Raw genomic sequence first — 18,352 nt, 5'->3', positions numbered from 1 at the left:
TTATTAGGAATGCAGAGGATGTGTGGGCTGATGGAAAAACAACTAGGTATCCTAGGAGACCCCAAACAACCAAATAATCTTCAACAAACCACATGATTTTGTATGCATTTATTCATTTTCCTATACCCCATTTTGCCACTGAAGTCCTTACTGAACATTTTAATATTCTAAGATGCCAGTCTTTCTCATTTAAACTTGTAACAACATCATTCTAAATATCAAAACACATGTAGATGTTGACTTGAAGGAGTTGATCAACTGAAGGGGGGTGAGAAGTGGCAGACATCCACGGTCAACCATCTCAGTTAAATATACCCTGGGGACCAAGGTCAAAAGGAATAGGTGATATGTAGGAACATATTATTCAGGAGGCTACGATTTCCAACTGAAAATATTCATTTGTAATCCTCAACATGGACAATTAAAAAGATTTGTTTTCATTTTATTTGAAAGTCAAAGAGGCAGAGAAAGATATTATGCCAGTGGTTTATTTCCCAAATACCTGCAAAAACTGAATCTGGGAACCTGGGACTCAGTCTGGGTCTCCCATGTGGGTGGCAGGAACTCCAGCGCTTAAGCCGTCACTGCTGCCTCCCAGGGCAGCTAGAATGAGGAGCAGGACTGGGATTCAAACCCAAGAAATCCAACATGGATGTTGGTATCCTCAGTAACATCCTGGCTGGTATACCCAATTCCTCACCTCATCCTTTGCACTTTTTCTTAAAAAAAAGATTTACTTACTAATTTACTTACTAAACAGAATGAAAGCAAAATGAGTGCAAGAGAACTTTCAACTGCTGGATTACTCTCCAGTTGGTCACAAGGACCAGAGCTGAGCCAGGCTGATACCAGGAGTCAGGGTCTTCATCTGGATCTCCCACGTGGGCGGTAATTGCCCAAACACTTGAGCAATCCTCAGCAGTTTTTCTCAGGTCATTACCAGGGAGCTAGATTTGGAAGTGGGGCAGCCAAGACATGAGCTGATATCGCAGATTGCAGCTTTATCAACCGTGTCACAATACTGGCCTCACCACGTGCTCTTCCTATGCTAGAAGAGATCGCTGAAATGATCCCAGTTCAATTCTTCCGATGTAAGAGGAGACAAATGCAGCCAATGACTAAGAACAAGACTAAGATGCTAGCTCTTGTGCTTCTTATCCTTATTTGTCAACAAATGTTCTTCTTAACCCTGCCTCTGGCTCTGGATTTCAATTTTCCAGGAAAGAATTTTCAAATCTCAATGTTTTATCAATTTGTTTTCAATGGTTTCCAACTCACTTGAGGTTCTGACCCTCCTTGATGAACAGCAGATGGGTTCCCAAGTGACTGACCCAGTGGAGATCCAGAGTCACTGGGATTTAAAGCACAAAGGAACTGATTCCTTCTCTCCCTGTAGATGTGGATTTGATTCCTGATTCTGGCAGTGCACTGGCCCCTACCTTCTAGTTTGTGCTGAGAGAAGGAACAATAGACAACGTATTCCTAACCAGAGGTTAAACAAAAATTAATTAGCTTGCTGGGATAGATGTGGCTTCTTTCTTTATAAATTGTTTCTTGGCTTCTATATTTAAAATATTTTTATAATTCTTGATTTAATGATAGGTAGAAGAGGCCAGGTAATCTGGATTTTAAAGCTTATGGTAAAACCCTGAAAGACTGAGAAATTAGATGCTAGTTTATTCAAACTTGCAGGAGTTACAGAACAAGTTGAACACTATCTTTCTTTTGATTTGGAAGTATAAGAAATTTAATATGTATAGCTTTTATTCTAATCTATATACTAGTTTTATGTTAAGAAACAGCCTGAAATAATCGTGGGAAGAGATTGTAGCTTCTAATAAATTCTGCTGCACTGACAAATAGGGGTTAATTTTTGAGATTTTTACATAGAATATTTTGTATAATAAAATAAATCATTCAGTGAATATAGCAAGATACTGTGTGTGGGTTTTTTCATATAATGTGAACATTCACTTTTGAGTCTATAAAGAATTATGTTGCCTATGCAGTCGTTCAAACTTTCATTTTTGTACACATAAATCAACATCATTATCCATAGACAGTTATTTTCCACTATATCCATTGTACTGTGTATGACGCTTAAGTCTCTGATTTGTTTTTAGTTATCATTTATTCCAATAGAAAGGTTTTGAATTATAGTATAGTCATGGGTCCTATAAATAGTCATTGCAAAAGGAAGTATTGGGATAATTCTTCCATTTTAAAGACAACCTTTTAGACTCAAGTAATAGTGATTCCTAAGTCACCTTAAACTTGTGGTTAGAAAGTGAGATGTGAATATAGATATTTAATTGAGTGTGTATTAACTATTTTGCTCTTGCATAAAGCTGCTGAAGGCTATTGGGTAAAAAATCACATGGGCTTGCTCTCAGGGACCCACCTATAGTCTGCATCTTAGGCCTGTTACTTAATTCCATATCCAGTATTTCCAACTATGTATTCCTCCTCAAGTTCCAGACATCTCAAGGTGAACACATCTAATATTAGGATTAGGTTAGCAGTGAGTGACAGAAGACCATAAAAATAGAAATAACTTAAAGAAGCACCATTTTCATTGTTTCTCATGTGTGGGAAGTTAAGAATCAGCCCTTTGTGTTCAGGTCTTTCTGTCCTGAGGCTCCATTGTGTTTTCAATGACCAAGGTAAACTTATGGGGCAAGGTGACTGATGAGACTGCCTTTGTCATGACTCAGTCCCTGCAGGTGAGCACAGAAACCAAGGCAGGGAGCAGCCCACCAGACCAGCTTACAGTACCCGCCAGCATAACTGAGGGTCAGGTCTGGGGTCAGGCCAGACTGGGCCGGTTCTTAACACCCACTGGCAGATCCAAGAACCAGGATGGGGTGCAGGATAGGCTGAGTCAAGCTGCAACACCAGTCAGTTCACATTAAGGATGGGACTGGAGGCTGGTTGGGCTGGGCTAGGCTGTAGCACCAGCATGAGCTGGCACTGGCTAGACTGGGTCAGGCCAGGCTGAAGCACCCAATGGTGAATGCCAAGGTGAGGCAGGCCATGCCAGACTGGGCTGTAGCACCCACTACCACGTGCGAGACTGGGGTGGGGGTATGTGATCCCTGTAGGAGGGCTGTGGGGGGCTCCCCTGCTGGGCCACTACTCCCACTGGCAAGTTTGAGAACTGGGATTGGGAGCAGATCAAGCTGGGCAGGGCTATGATATCTATTGGCTTAAAAGTGAACTGGGTTAGGGAGAGAGCCAGGCTGGGGTAACTGACTGTATCCACTGGTACAGGAATAAGCTGCAGGAAGAGCAGGCTGGTTGGGCTTTGCTATAGCATCAGCTGGCAAGTCCTGAGACTGGAAACAAATCCTGTCAAGCTAGACTGGAGAACCACCTGGAGAATGCAATATCTGGGACTGGGAGTGGGCCCAGTAGAGAAAATGTGGACACTCTTCTGATGGGTTGCAACTCCTACTGGTGAGATTGAGAACCAGGGCTTGGGGTGGGCCTGGCTAGACAGGTAGTGACACCCACTGGCATGAGTGTGGGCTGGATAGTGGGGTCAGCTGAATTGAGCTAGACTTCAAGGCCCACTGACACGAATGAAAGCTGAAAAGGATGTGGGACAGATTGAACCAGTCTCCTGCACACACTGGGGAGCACAGGAACCATGGCTGGGGGCAGGTCTAGTGAGGGTTATTGTGGGTTGCTCCAACTAGGCTGCATCTCCCGCTGGTGTACGTGAGGACAGAGTGTGTGGTGTGCAGGGTTGGGCTGGGCTGTGGCATCCATCGGTTTACATAAGAGATGAGGCTGGAAACAGAACTGACCCAGCAGTTATAACTACCAGTGTGTATGTTGTGTGATGTGGATGACAGACAGAGCCAGACCCCATACTGGCAAGCACACATAAGTCCAGCCTGGGATCACATCAGGTGATATTTCTTTGGGGATCCCCCCAAACGAACTGCTGGATTCAGAACTCCAACCAGGGGGAGAATTGCAGGATCTGTGCTCCAACCATGGAGTACATGTGTTAGAGCTGGGCCTACTCAATGGCTTAAACAGAGCAGTGGACAGCATGTGAAGGATACATCAGTGTTACCTTCTGTCCTTGGAATCTGTGCATTAGAAGCAAGAGAGCAACTGAATATGGAAGAGGCAGAGAGTGCAAACACACGAAAGACAGATAGGAAGAGGAAGACAGTGATGAAGATGCCAAATCCAACATCCTTAATTACTTGATCTTCTTGTCTTCAAAATTTTCTCTTTCTGTGTATCTTATATGCTGCTACCCAGTCTCCAAGATTTGAACTCATTATAAATTAAGATACTTTTGAGATACTTTTCCTTGTGATACCCAGCACAGGGAACTTTCTCTGTTTTTCCTATTCATCAGCCCTTCCTTGTCTCCACTTGTTTTGCTATTCAGCTTGGATTCCAAGTCACAGAAATACACTGTTGATCAACCTTAGCTACAGAGGAGTAAAAAACTAGTTGGTTTTAACCACCGTCTTTGGCTATGTTCTGTTGATATGTTTTTTCCTTCTCTCCCGTATTGTACCACAGACAGATCTCATTTCTTGTGAATAATTTCAAGCATGAATACACCAGATTATTTCAGCTCAATTTAATTCAATTGAAAGCTTTAATCTCAAATCCAATTTAGTGTCCATTTTTCTTTTTGCCTTAAAGCCACACATTAGACATAGGAATTTTGACTATTGCTAATAGCAAAATGCCACAAACTGGATAAGTTAAAATGAATATTAGTTTATTTTGACTCATGGTTTTGGTCTAAGGACAAGAAGCCACATCCAGTGATAATACTTTTTTGACAATCTTAAGGTGGAGCTGAAAACTGCATGGTGAGTGACAGGGAGTGAATGCATGTGCGCATTCTGACCTGTTTTCTTACAACCCATTTTCAATCATGGAGACTCTCTACCTAAATGACCTTAAGGGATCCCAACCCCTTCCCAAAGGCCCTGCTTCTAAGCATCATAACTAGATTCAGTTCTTACCCTCTTGAAACCTTGCATTGGGATTAAGCTCTAACACTAGTGGTGAAGGGGATAAAGCATTTTCAAATCAGAACACCCACAGAAATTACACACCAGTTGTTTACAACAGCTTCTTCAGGATTCAAGTTTGGGAGCAGAGTTGAAAAAAGAAGAGGTTAAGGTTTTCTACTTAACCTGTGCCATTAGAATTCTGTCTTGGGTGTAAGTATTTAATATGTCAGGGGCCCCAATGCTGGAGTTTAATAAGCTTCCTGTTACTGCTTTTCAGGGACCCTTCAGGGGCACGATCCACTGTTGATTGCGTAATGGAACTCTAAAATGACCTGTCTAAATGCTAACTCACCTTTTGCTCACATAGAATACTTAATGAATACTTACTATCAGTGTCATTTTCTCTTGCCTGATTCCATTAAGGACAGATTCCAGCAAGTTGGCTCAAGGCTGGCTACCTTGTAAGTCCATTTGGCCTTGGGTAACTCAAACATTCCTGTTAACCACATGGAAGAAATCTCCAACAAATATCCCCTCTCTTTGCCTTGCTGAGTCTCACTTATTTTTCCCAAGCACATAGAAATGTAAGTCAGGTCTGTAAGCCCACTGTTTTTTTTTTTTTTATATCCGCAATGGGATAACATGCCATTCTTACAGGCATGAATGACTCTTCAGAATCTCCCTCATGTGACTCTCATGATGGGTTGGAGCTCTCTTTCTGCTATAGAAGGCAGAAGCCACGACTCTCTGCCCCACAACAATAATTATCCACTTCAGTGGGTTCTGAATTTTCAGTCTTCTGCAAATATAGGCTGTCTGAGGGCAGTGAGTGGTAGTTTAGGTGGCAGAATAGATTTAGTCAGTTCTTGGAAGTCTTACAAGTCTGGGTTTTCTGGTTTTCTTTAGAATGTGGGTAATATACAATTGCCGTTTTCATCTTTTTGACCATTTATGTAAATCTGAGTAAAAACAAAAGTCCCATTTAATATTTGTTCCCCAAGTAAGTCAAACTCCATGATCCTTAACCCTCCATCATGCATATGTATTAAAACCCTAACTTCTAATTATCTTGACTATTTGTAATCTTTACCCAATACTGAACACTATTGAAGAAAGTCATCCTTCAAGCTTTTTAAATCTTTAAATCCATGATGACCAACCTCTACTTGTTAGCTGAAACTGCTCAGTAATTTGACCAGCCCTATTCTCATTATGTCAAAAATTTTAAATTCCCATTCCTGGCCCTTGTTCTAATGAGAAGACTTAATGCTAGTTCTCACGAATGTGTTTATTTCCTATAAGAATGGAAAGGGTAATTGGACTTCATGTTTATTTTGTTATAAAGAGAGCAGAAAAGGAATGCTATTGAGTATTTAACACTGTATGGGAACAATTAATGACAGAAGGCTTAATTGTTCCTTACCTTGGGTGATGAGGTGATCTTTTGCCCTTGACTTGTTATTTCTGTGCTCCCCTACCTCTGTACTCTACCTTATAAATAACCAGTGTTATGGCAACTGACAGGTCCATCTGCTTGGCTAGCTGCCCGCAAGCCTGTTAAATAATGGTTTGGCTTTGGGCCTCTTTTGTCTATAGGCCCCTTAAGGTTAGGTGCAGCTGCTTGTGGATGGACATGTGGCTCTATGTGACCATTAGTTGGGTGTAACTGCTTGTTGACATGCACATGTGATTATTGCGGATGTGTGGTTGTATGTAGATGTCTGTGTATTTCTACTCATTACCATGGACACAAAGGTGAATACCTCTTGTGGTCCCAGTACTGCTAGGGGTAATTTTCCTGTACATTTCTCATCACCACTGTGAGTACAAAGGATGTATAAGCCCACAAGTGACTCTGTGTTGTTCTCTGACCTGCTGAAATCTAATCTGCTTGTCCTGGTCCCTAAGCCCCAGGCAGACTTTTAATGTTTCTTTTCTCTGTTTGTGAATACTAGGCAATGTAATAATGAAGAGTAGGCTAATTGGCAAAACTATAAGAAAATTTTCTTTTAAAAACATTTATCTTTATTGGAAAGGTAGACTTACAGGGAGAAGGAGAGATGGAGGGAATGAACATCCTTTAGCTGATTCACCACCACCGCCCCCCAAGCAGCTGCAACAGCCAAAGTTGAAGGCAGGAGCCAGGAGCTTCTTCCAAGATTGCCACGTAAGCACAGGGTCCTAAGGCTTTGGGCCGTCCTCTACTGCTTTCTCAGGCCACAAGCAGGAAGCTGGTTGGGAAGTGGAGCAACTGATACATGAACTGGCACCCATTAAGGATCCTTGCGCATGCAAGGTGAGGATTTAGTCACTGAGCCATAGTACTGGGCCCAGAAAAACTTTCCATCTCTATTCTTCAAAATATATAAATGGAAAATAAAATAGAAAGGTTGCTCCAAAATATTGGAGTTGTTAATGAAATGAAAAAATCCTCAGGTGTCCAGAAGATGAAGCGGAAGAGGTGTTCTATCATCTTTGATTAGAAGGACAATTTTGCCTGATAATCAAACACCAAGCAGGAGGTTTAGACAATCGAGTTTATTATAAAATTAACATTTTGTTAGGAGAGGTTTTAATGAAAACTGTTCCTCGTCATCAAAACTTTTGATTGGAGCTAAAGTTACTCTCCTCCCCCCGCCCCCCAGATTAACCAAGAATGTCAAATTGGAAATGCATTCAGTTAGAACATCTTCCAGGGTTGCCAAATTGAAGCAGATAAAAAATATATTTATCAGTTTCAACATCTATTGTTTAGATTATTCAGATCAAATGCCAATGTAACAGGTTGTTTAAGATTAAATTATTTGAGTGGAGCCTGACAGTGCTAATTTACATATATTTCTTCTACAAATCTTTTTAGTTTTTTTGTGAAGTATATTTTCTTATTTTCAATTTTTGATTTCTTAATGTTCTTAACTGTTTTATTCAGAACAGAATGTAAAATGTAATTGTTGCAAAAACATTTTAAATTGAATAAGAAGAAAGCTCTACTTGTCAAGTTACATTTTCCATGGAAATTTTACTCCAAAAAATTATTTATTCATTCCTTTTATTTAATAAACAGGGAAGGCAAACAGAGGTCTCTCATCCACTGGACAACTCCTCAAAAACTTTAACAGTGGGGGTTGGGCCAGACTAAAGCAAAGAGTTAGTAATTCCATCTGGATTTCTTACTTGAGTGGGATGGGTTCCACAACTTGAGCCATTACCTACTGTTTCCCAGGGCATGTATCAGCAGGAAGTCAGAATCAAGAGAAACTTGAATTCAGGTCCTCTAACATGAACCCAGGTACTCCATATGGGGACTGGATTCCCAGGTACTGTATTTGCTGCTATATCATCCTCTTTGAATATTTTAAGAACAGAAAATAAAATGGAAAGACAATCTATTTGCAGGGCATTCCACTAAATGCTTCCACTTATGTATTCTTTTAAGTATTATTTTTTCTTTGTCAAGTTGATAGGTTTAATAAAATTAAATTGTAGCCCAAGATCATAAAGAAGCTTTCAATGTACTTCTTTCTGGTATCCTCTATTTCGGCTACACTATATATCTGATCCTGCAGGAATAATTCTCTTTATGAATCATCACGTATTAGGAAGGCAAGCTTGGTGTCAGATCTAGAATGGAACTTTGATATGGATGTGTTCTTACTGTGCTACGTAAGTTCTGTATGTTGTCTGATTCCCAAGTCTTGAAGCCTTGAGCCTAATGCTTTGTGGGAAAACTAATATCCCTCGTTTTAATAGTTTTTACTATTGTACAAAATTAAGCCAGGTATAATGATCCTGTATATCCTATAACGAGGAATCCTATAATGATTCCTTGCAGCTGTTACTACAACACAAAAAGTTTGTGTCAGTTCGTCATTTGCTGGAGCCATTAGCTCCTCTTCAGTCTTATCTCCATTATTTTAAGTTTTTTATTTTAATTTTTAATTTTTTGTGATACAGTTCCTTAGGCTCAGGGATTTCCCCTTTTACATTTTCTTCCCCACTTCTTCCCTCCCTGTATTATGAAAAATAAAAGTGTTGAAAAATAGTAGTGACAGCTGCAGAGGGATAAAATTACCTTGCATACTCTTTATGAAATTTAAAGATAATGCAATTGTAAACACTTTTGTATAGCAAATTATTTTTAATTTGGCAGCAATTTGTGAGCAGTATTTTTCTTTTTCTATGAAGTAATACTTCAAACATTTTGTGGGAAATAGAATTAAAAGGTGGGTTTATTTTTGTGCATTGAAAGAGAGCACACTTTTTCATAATTTCACATTTTACATAAGTATTTTGAAAGCCCCACATATGTGTGGATTTCAAAATATTTTTGCACCAAAATAAACTTATCATTTTATTCCATTTCCCAAAAACCTTCTGAAAGGCCTTGACATTTGGTGTATGAACTATTTCCATGTGGATGCTGTTATTGATTATAATGAGTGGAACATCAGCAAATTGTTATGAGAAAAAATGTACCAGAAAAAAAATTGTAGCTTTTCTCAAAAACATTTTTATACTGGTTTAGGTTATGCCTGATTGGGCATTCTTCTCAATTCTCAAGTTAATCAGTTATTTAGAAAAATTATTTTTGTCATGCATATGTTTTAGCAGTGATGTATTTTGAGACTAGAGGACTTTTAATGAATCTAATTGCTGGAACTAAAGTAAGGAGTAGATGCCATTAAGTTAGTAAAACATATGTTGAAGAAATGGTGGTTATTATTCCTGGTAGAAATACCTTGTAAGACCCATTGGTTCAGACAATGGAACCAGTTGCTTACTACATTTTGTTCTTGGGCATTTTTGATAACTCCCTCAACTTGAGCCACTAAGTAGTTTGTTGATAGAATTATTCCTTGGATTTCTGGTATATTTAATGTGTAAATACTATGATTGATACATAAGTAAATTCTGCATGTAGTAATCACTTCCAGAAAATTTAGAATTTAATAATTTACTTATGAACAAAACGAGTGCCTCTTGGCCTTCTCCCCAACCACTGAAAACATTCCACTCATTTATAACCGAGCAAAGAATAACAACACATGTCCACCAGGAGTCCAAGTACTCTTTGATACACTGTGGCATGTGGCTGGCTGGCTGAGGGATATCTTTGCCATCCCCAGACACAGGAACTTCAAATGGACCTTGAGAGCGGTTTCGATTCCTGTGGACAGGCAGCTGTACCATTGAGTAATTCCCCTGTGAAACCCAAAGTCCCTTCCTGGAATTTGTGGAAAGGGGGGAACTTCCTAAAATATGTGGCCCAACTAGTCATTAAATCTTTGGTCACCAGTGCGCTGAAAATTACTAGCCATCTATGTATTAGCTCTGCAGTGAATTTCTTTTAAATAGGTCATTAAAGCAGACCGTAAAATACGAGAAGAGAACTTTCAGATGTTATGGGGACACCTGAACGAGACTGGCCCTATCAGGTAACAAGTGACTGGACAGAAGGAAATCATTTTAGATAGTACGTTTGAGCTAAGGCCAAAAAAGAAAAAGACTTTGTTTTTATCACTGTCATGGATAATGTTACTTTGAATCTTTTTAAAAACATGTGGCCTCATTATTGTTACAGCATACTTGAACAATATGCAGAAAGATTATATTCTATAAAGGTCAAGCTAGTCTAGTTTTACTCTCTAAATGCCTGCAATAGCCAGGGCTGGGCCAGGTTGAAACCAGGAGCACAAAGCTAACAAGTGTGGGTCGTCCTCAAGTGTGAGGTAGGGATGCAAGCACTTAAGTTAATATCTGCTGCTTCCCAAGGTTGAATTATGCAGAAGCAAGGAGAGGGGGATTTGATGTATGGAAAGTGTATGTGTCAAACAGTGGCTCAATCAGCAGTACCACAACATTTACCCCTGCTTCTGTACAGGTATCTACAGAGAAGAAAGGAACTTTGCTTTATGAATACTTAATACTGTGACAAAAGTCTATATATCATTATTGAATATATTATAAAAGCAATTGAGCGCACATTGCAAGAGTCGACAGGCTTAAATTGTTTTACCACCAACAGCTAAAATGGAGGAATGTGGAGAACTCAAGTTTGTTGAAAAGTTCCCAGTAGAACTGGAGGGACATGGAGGAACCAAGGTTGATGAAGTGTTGCCTAGTCAAATTGGAGGGCTGTGGAGGAGCCATGGTTGTTGAAAAGTCCCCCAATCAAATGGGAGGGCCATGGAGGAGGCAATTCTAGGAAATGTCCCCCAGTCAAATGGGAGGGTTGTGGAAGAGATTCAGTTGATAAAAGGCCTCCCAATCAAATTGGAAAGTTTTGGAGGATTGGAGTTTGGCTAACTGACCATGGTCTAACTGGAGGTCCTTGTAGGAGCCATGGTTGGTGTAAAGTCCACCAGTTGACCTGGAAGAGTTTGGAGGAGTCAAATTTGGTGAATTTCCACCAATTGAACAGGAAGGTAATGGAGGAACCTTTGTTTTTGAAAAGCCCCCTGATCTAACTGAAGGGCTATGGAAGAGCCAAGATTGGAGAATTTCCTTTAGTTAACCTGAAAGGTTGTGGAGGATATGAGGTTGATGAAAAGTCCTGTAATCAAACTGGAGTTCCGTGTGGAGCCAAGGCTGGTGAATTTACCCAGTTGAACTGGAGGGCTGAGACGGAGCTGAGGTTAATGTAAGATCTACAATTTCAGCTGGAGGGCCTTGGAGGTAAGATTAGTGAAAGGAAATTAATAAGCTAAATTCCCTAGATCTTTTCATGTTGAGGTGGCAAGTGATGGATACTTCATTTGGGTGTTTAATGAGCAGCCATTTTTAACATGCTTAATAAACCTTATTATTAATAAAAAGCTTTTGCTACGTGCTTTATTCAATGCTACAACGATGCCAAATATATGGTATACATTAAATGCCATCTGATGGAAGTCTATCATGAAAGCAATGAATAAGCAGTTAGAACACTTTCTGGTACACAGTAATGCTCAAAAAACATTTAGTTGTTATTAACCATATTCTAACATTCTATTTAATTATGTAATGGAAATTTGGATGTTAGTCAAATGATTTTCCCAATTATCAATTTAGTAAATTACAAAGTTGGAGTTGAAAGTCAGGTATCTCTAACTCAGAACCCAAACTTTGAACTTATGATTTTTCTCCAGTTTATTGAAACTACTCTCTACTCACCAGGAAACCAAAAAAAAAATCAAATTAACAAGTAAGGAGAGCATGAATTTATACATTTTTTTAAACCTTAAATATTGTCAGTTTATTTTTAACATGCATATTGCAAGGAGCAAAAATTTGCTCACCAGGGAAATTGACAACTCCTGGAAGGGTGGGCATTTGACATAGTGGGCAAGGCTGTACTTGGAAAGCCTATAAAACATATTGGAAGGCCTGGCCTCAAGTCTTGGCTTCTCTTCTAGTACTAGCTCCTTTTGTGTTAGTCTCACAAATCACAGGTAGGGGACAGTAAGGTGACCGTTCCTGAAAAAGCCAAGAAGCAAAACTGATGGTCCTCACATCACACTAGGAACATAGACACACCACCTAGTACTATCAGGTCAGCGGAACTTGAAGACATTTATCCAATTTCAGCAATATAAATATCACATTTGTCTATTTACGTTCCACTCTTCCTCAGAATTCAATTTGCTTTCCTTCGTTTTATCTTTCTGCTTCTGCATATATTACTAAAATCTTAGGAAAGCAAATAAATCTGAATTAAAACAGACAGCCAGAAAATATTTTTTGAAAACCAAAGCCATTACTTGCCTGGTAACCAGAGATGACATGGAACCATGGTACATATCAAAGTCTGGGGCTAGTTCATTTCCAATGAGCTGCAAAAACATATCTAGGAGCTCATGTGGTCACAGAACAAGCGAATCCTTTGCCTTGTGGTACTGGCATCCCATATGGGTGCCTGTCCATGTACTAGTTGCTGCGTTTCTGATCCAGCTCTCTGCTTACAGACAGAAAAATTAGAAGAGCATGGCCAAGTTTGGAGCTCCTAAACCCATATGGGAACCTTGAAGAATCCTCTGGCTCCCTGTTTTGGATCAGCTTAGCTCTGGCCATTGAAGCCATTTGGGGAGTGAACCAGTGATGAAAGACCTTCTGTCTTGATTTCTCCTTCTTTCTCTGTAAAGTCTGTTTTTCAAGTGAGAATAAATCAATATTTAAAAATACCCTCTAACCTCTAACATTCACCACTATACTTGCTTCCTTCAGATGGCAACTCAAACATTTATGCGCATTTATCACAGCTTCTCTTTGCAAAGAAGGGGAGGGTCCTTCAGGTAAAAATGGAACAAAGATCCACTTCTTTCAAGTTGATTGATTGACCCATTAATCAGTTTGAGAAAGTGTAGCTGGGAGCACACTCTCCATTTCCTAAGTGGATGGGAGGAACTCACTTGAGTCATCTCTGCTCTCTGCTGTGATCTGCACTGGCAGAGAACTGGCTCGGGAACCTAAGCCAGGAATGGAACACAGATACTCAGCTATGGAAGGCAGTTTGTCTTACATGAAGCATTGTTCCAAGAAAATTCAATATGCTAAAGATATTCTTTAGCCTGAAAGCAAGTTATAATACATAGTTATTCCTTTCATCAGGAAAAAGCAAAATATACTGGTAAATGTAAATATATTATGAAAGACCATATACATAAATATTGTTTCTTCTTTTAATGGAAAACAATTCAAAGATATATACTAGCACACATACAAATTATTATGCATATTATGTAGAAATACAATATATTAATTAACACAAAAGAGGTGAAAAAAAGCTATACTAAAGTAAGGAAATGATATCAAATGGTAGCTTAAATTGATAAAACACTAAAAATAACATTAACAAAATAACCTACAAATTCATAACCATCCCTTTGTATCCTTTTATAAATCGTTTTATTAGTTAAAAACTTGAAATTTAAAATTTATTTGGTGGCTCAGCGCAATGGCCTGGTGGCTAAAGTCTTTGCCTTGAACGCACTGGGATCACATATGGACACTGGTTCTAGTCCCGGCAGCCTCACTTCCCATCCAGATCCCTGCCTGTGTCCTGGAAAAGCTGCTGGCGGCGGGCCAAAGCCTTGGGACTCTGTAACCATATGGGAGATGTGGAGGAAGCTCCTGGGTCCTGGCTTTAGATTGGTTTAGCTCCAGCAATTGTGACCACTTGGGGAGTGAATCATCGGATGGAACATCTTCCTCTGTGTCTCCTCCTCTCTATATATCTGCCTTTTGAATAAAAAGTAAAATAAAGTAAATCTCATAAAATTTATTTGAAGGAGTGAGAGGGGGAAAGAGAGAGAGAGAGAGATCCTCCATCTGTCGACTCTTCCCAAAAGCAACAGCTGGAGCTGGGTGAAGTCAAAGTCAGGAGCCCAGTCTCAATCCAAGGCTCCCACATAGGTGGCAGGGACCACACACTCAAGCCATCAGCTGTTGCCTTCCCAGCATACACATTAGCAGAAAGTTAGTATTTGAAGTGGAGCTTAAACTGCTGAACCTTAGTGCTGGCCCCTTAATGTATTTTCTTTTTTTTTTTAAGATTTATTTTTATTATTTTTTATTGGAAAGGCGGATATACAGAGAGGAGATACAGAGAGGAAGATCTTCCGACCGATGATTCACTCCCCAAGTGAGCCGCAACGGCCGATACCATGCCAATCCGAAGCCAGGAGCCTCTTCCGGGTCTCCCACGCGGGTGCAGGGTCCCAAAGCCTTGGGCCATCCTCGACTGCTTTCCCAGGCCACAGGCAGGGAGCTGGAAGGGAAGCGGGGCTGCCGGGATTAGAACCGGCGCCCATATGGGATCCCGGGCGTGCAAGGCGAGGACTTAACCACTTGCGCCACCGCGCCGGGCCCTTAATGTATTTTCTAACTAAGAAATGTCAGTTCAGATCTGCTTCCCATTTCTTAAGATTTTTTTATATAGTTCTACAAATAATGACATTAATATTTTGAAGAGTGTTGAACTAAATCTTTAAATTACATTGGATGGTACGGTCATGTTAGTAATTTTTCCACTTCATGAATATATGATTTCTTTTTTTTGTATGTATGTGTCTTCTTTATTTCACTAGTGTTAGTAATTTTATTGTAGAGATATTTTAAATAAATACTTCAATTTATTACAAGGGACTTTATTTAATTTGGTTTAGGCAGATTTGTGGAATTAAACTGCCATGAAAATTTCTTTCTTAGTGAATTCTTTATTGGTGTATGAAAACACTTCTGCTTTCCGTGAGTCAATTCTATATCCTAAAACTTTTATCCATTTTGATTCTCCTATATTTTTTGATTCCTATCTATTTAGAATCATGTCTACTTCAAACAAGACAATTTGGTGCCTTCCCTTTCCTATTTGTATGTCTTTTACTTCATTTGCCTAATTGCCCTGCCTAAAACTTAAGGTATTATACTAAATATGAATACTGAGAATTACCAGTCTTATTGGGATCTCAATCATAGATAAATGCCTTTGTCTTTCTCCATTCCATATTATGCTGGCTCTGTGTTTGTTAAATACCAGCTTTCTTATTTTTAGGTATGTTCTTTCTATACATAATATTCTCACGATTTTTATTTCTCATAGAGGGATATTGAATTTTGTTAAATGTGTTACTCCATTGATTGAGATTTTTGTTATGTCCTTTTTGCTTGTTTTGATGAGCGTGATATATTACATGTATCGATTTGTACATGCTGAACCATCTGAGCATCCATCTACTCATGACGAGCAGATTCCACCTGTACATGATGAATTGTCTTCCTGATATGCTGGTCCACTCTGAAAATGGGGACCATAGGGATCAGAGCCAGGCGCCAGAGACGCAACTCAGTTCTCTCTCGGCAGTGGCAAGAACCCAACTACTTGACCATCCATGTGCCAGGTTCCAGATCTCGAGCTAGGAACTAAAGTGAGATACTCAGGTGTGGGATGTGAGCTTCTTAATTATGCTTTAACCAGTAGTCTATTCACATGTCCCCTTTCTATTTTTTTATGTATGTGCTTGCTTATTGCTTTAAACATCCTCTTAGAACTCTTTTTTCTCTGTGTCAAATTCTGGTATGTTCTGTTTCTCTTTTCATTAGTTTCAAAGAATCTTAAAATTTTCTTTTTTTCTTCAATAACCTATTTTCTGTTTAGTAAAACATTCAGTGTTTGAATTTGTATAATATCTAGACTTTCTTTTGTTGTTTTCTTCTAGCTTTATTCCATTGTGGTTAGAAAAGATAAACAGTATGACTTTGATTTTTAAAAACAAATTGTTACAGCTAAATACCAAAATGAAAACAGACACGAGGCAGCTGAGTAGTACTCTATAGCCACTTTAAGGTGCATAGTAGCTGGTGCTGAGTACAAATAAAAATTGAAGGGACAATGAAGTAATCACAGGAGGTGGTTAAGAACTTGCACTGTTACAGCGAATTGATTACTCAATACTATGTTAATTAATTCCATAATGCTGTAAATTGTTGTTGATGTTGTGCTGGGGCTTCTAATTGATCAGGATGATATTCTGCCAGCTCTACCTTCAGACCAGACAAGGTCTCCCCAAGAAACTGTTGAATTTATCTGGACAATAAGATGCTGGACTCTGCTTGGTATATGATTGCAACGAAAGAATCTTGACTTAATTTGAACTGTAATACTGCAACAAGGTGGAGGAATCCACCAAGGGGGAGGGCGTGGGGAGGGGATGGGGGAATCCCAAAGCCTATGAATCTGTGTCACATAATGCAATGTACTTAATGAAAAAATTTATTCAGGCTAATTTTATGATTCATTCTAAAGAATGTTTTAGGTGCTATTGAATAAAACGTGTGTTCTGCAGCTATTGGGGGGAATGTCAGTAAATGAGCACTCACTGGTCTATAGTGGATCTAATATATATGTTTTTGTTGTGTCAATCTGTTGAATGACCTAAGTGAGCTGTTGGAATCCCCCAGTATTATTGCATTGGTGTTTGTCTCTCCCTTTTTATCTATTTTTTTAAAAGATTTATTTATTTTTATTGGAAAGGTGAATATACAGAGAGGAGGAGAGACAGAGAGGAAGATGTTCCGTCTGATGGTTCACTCCCCAAGTGGCTGCAACAGCTGCAGCTGAGCCAATTTGAAGCCAGGAGCCCGGAGCTCTTCTGGGTCTCCTTCACGGGTGCAGGGTCCCAAGGCTTTGGGCCATCCTCAGCTGCTTTTCCAGGCCACAGTCAGGGAGCTGGATGGGAAGCAGGGCCACAGGGATTAGAACCAGCGTCCATATGTGATCCCAGTGCGTACAAGGCAAGGACTTTAGCCACTATGCTATCGCACTGGGCCCTGCCTTTTTATCTATTATTTTTATCTATTATCTATTATTTATCTATTGATTTTATTACATTGGGTGCAATAGTGTTTGGTGCATATTTATTTACAATATATATGTTTTAAATTGATTCTTTGGTCATTGTATAGTGGCCTTCTTTATCATTTTTGCCTTGAAGTCTATTTTTACAGTTTTCCTTTTTATTTCTATGTGTGGGATTCCCTTAAACATGTTCTGTTATATAGGCCTAGTGTTGATGAGTCCTTGTTTTTGCCTGTATTGAGAAGTCTTTATTTTACTAGAATTTGTGCAAGATTGTTTTGCTTCCTAAAAGTCTTCGATGCAAGGCTGTTTCTTCTGGCCAGTAAGGTTCCTAAAGAAAATCTACTTTTAATCTAATGGGGTTCCTTTAAAAGTCACTTGGCACTTTTTTGAGCAGATTTTAGAAATCTGGACCTGTGTTCTTGAGAGTTATTTAAAATGTTGCAGTGAGGATCCTTGTTGGTCATGTGGATTTGAGGTCCTATGGACCTCTCTTCTCGGATGTCCATGTCCTTTTCATATTATAGATGTTTTCAATTATTATTTAATTGAGTAGACTTTATAGGCCTTTATGCCTCCCTTTATCCTAGGCTCTGAAATAGTATTTGTTTAATTTCATTCTGAATATCTTGGAGGCTGTCTGCATCCCGTTTGAAAAATTTTTTCCTTTTATTTTGTCTGGCAGAGATATTTTAAAAGAAGTATCAAACTCACATATTTTTTATTTGAATATTTTACTAAATGTAGTATAAATGCTGTGAAAAGTGCATAATGTGCAGATAAGTGAGGTGTTTTTTTTTTTTTTGTCATCTGATTGCACTCATAACCAATACCCAAATTAAAAGCAAAGCATTACTGGTAGCCCAAGAATCCTCATGATTTCCCACTTTTTCACTTCTCTTTTTTCAATACATGAAGTAAGATTATAATGCCATTTTTTTGATATAACTAGTGAAGCCAAATTTATAAGCATATAGCAAATATTCTAATATTCACACAATATTTACCTTCTACATACTTACTGCTA

The sequence above is a fragment of the Ochotona curzoniae genome, unplaced genomic scaffold (assembly GCF_017591425.1).
Source record: "Ochotona curzoniae isolate NIBS_2020 unplaced genomic scaffold, NIBS_Ocur_1.0 contig_3819, whole genome shotgun sequence".
NCBI lineage: Eukaryota > Metazoa > Chordata > Mammalia > Lagomorpha > Ochotonidae > Ochotona > Ochotona curzoniae.
The sequence above is the reverse complement of the archived record's forward strand: the minus strand, read 5'-3'. Positions refer to the sequence as shown.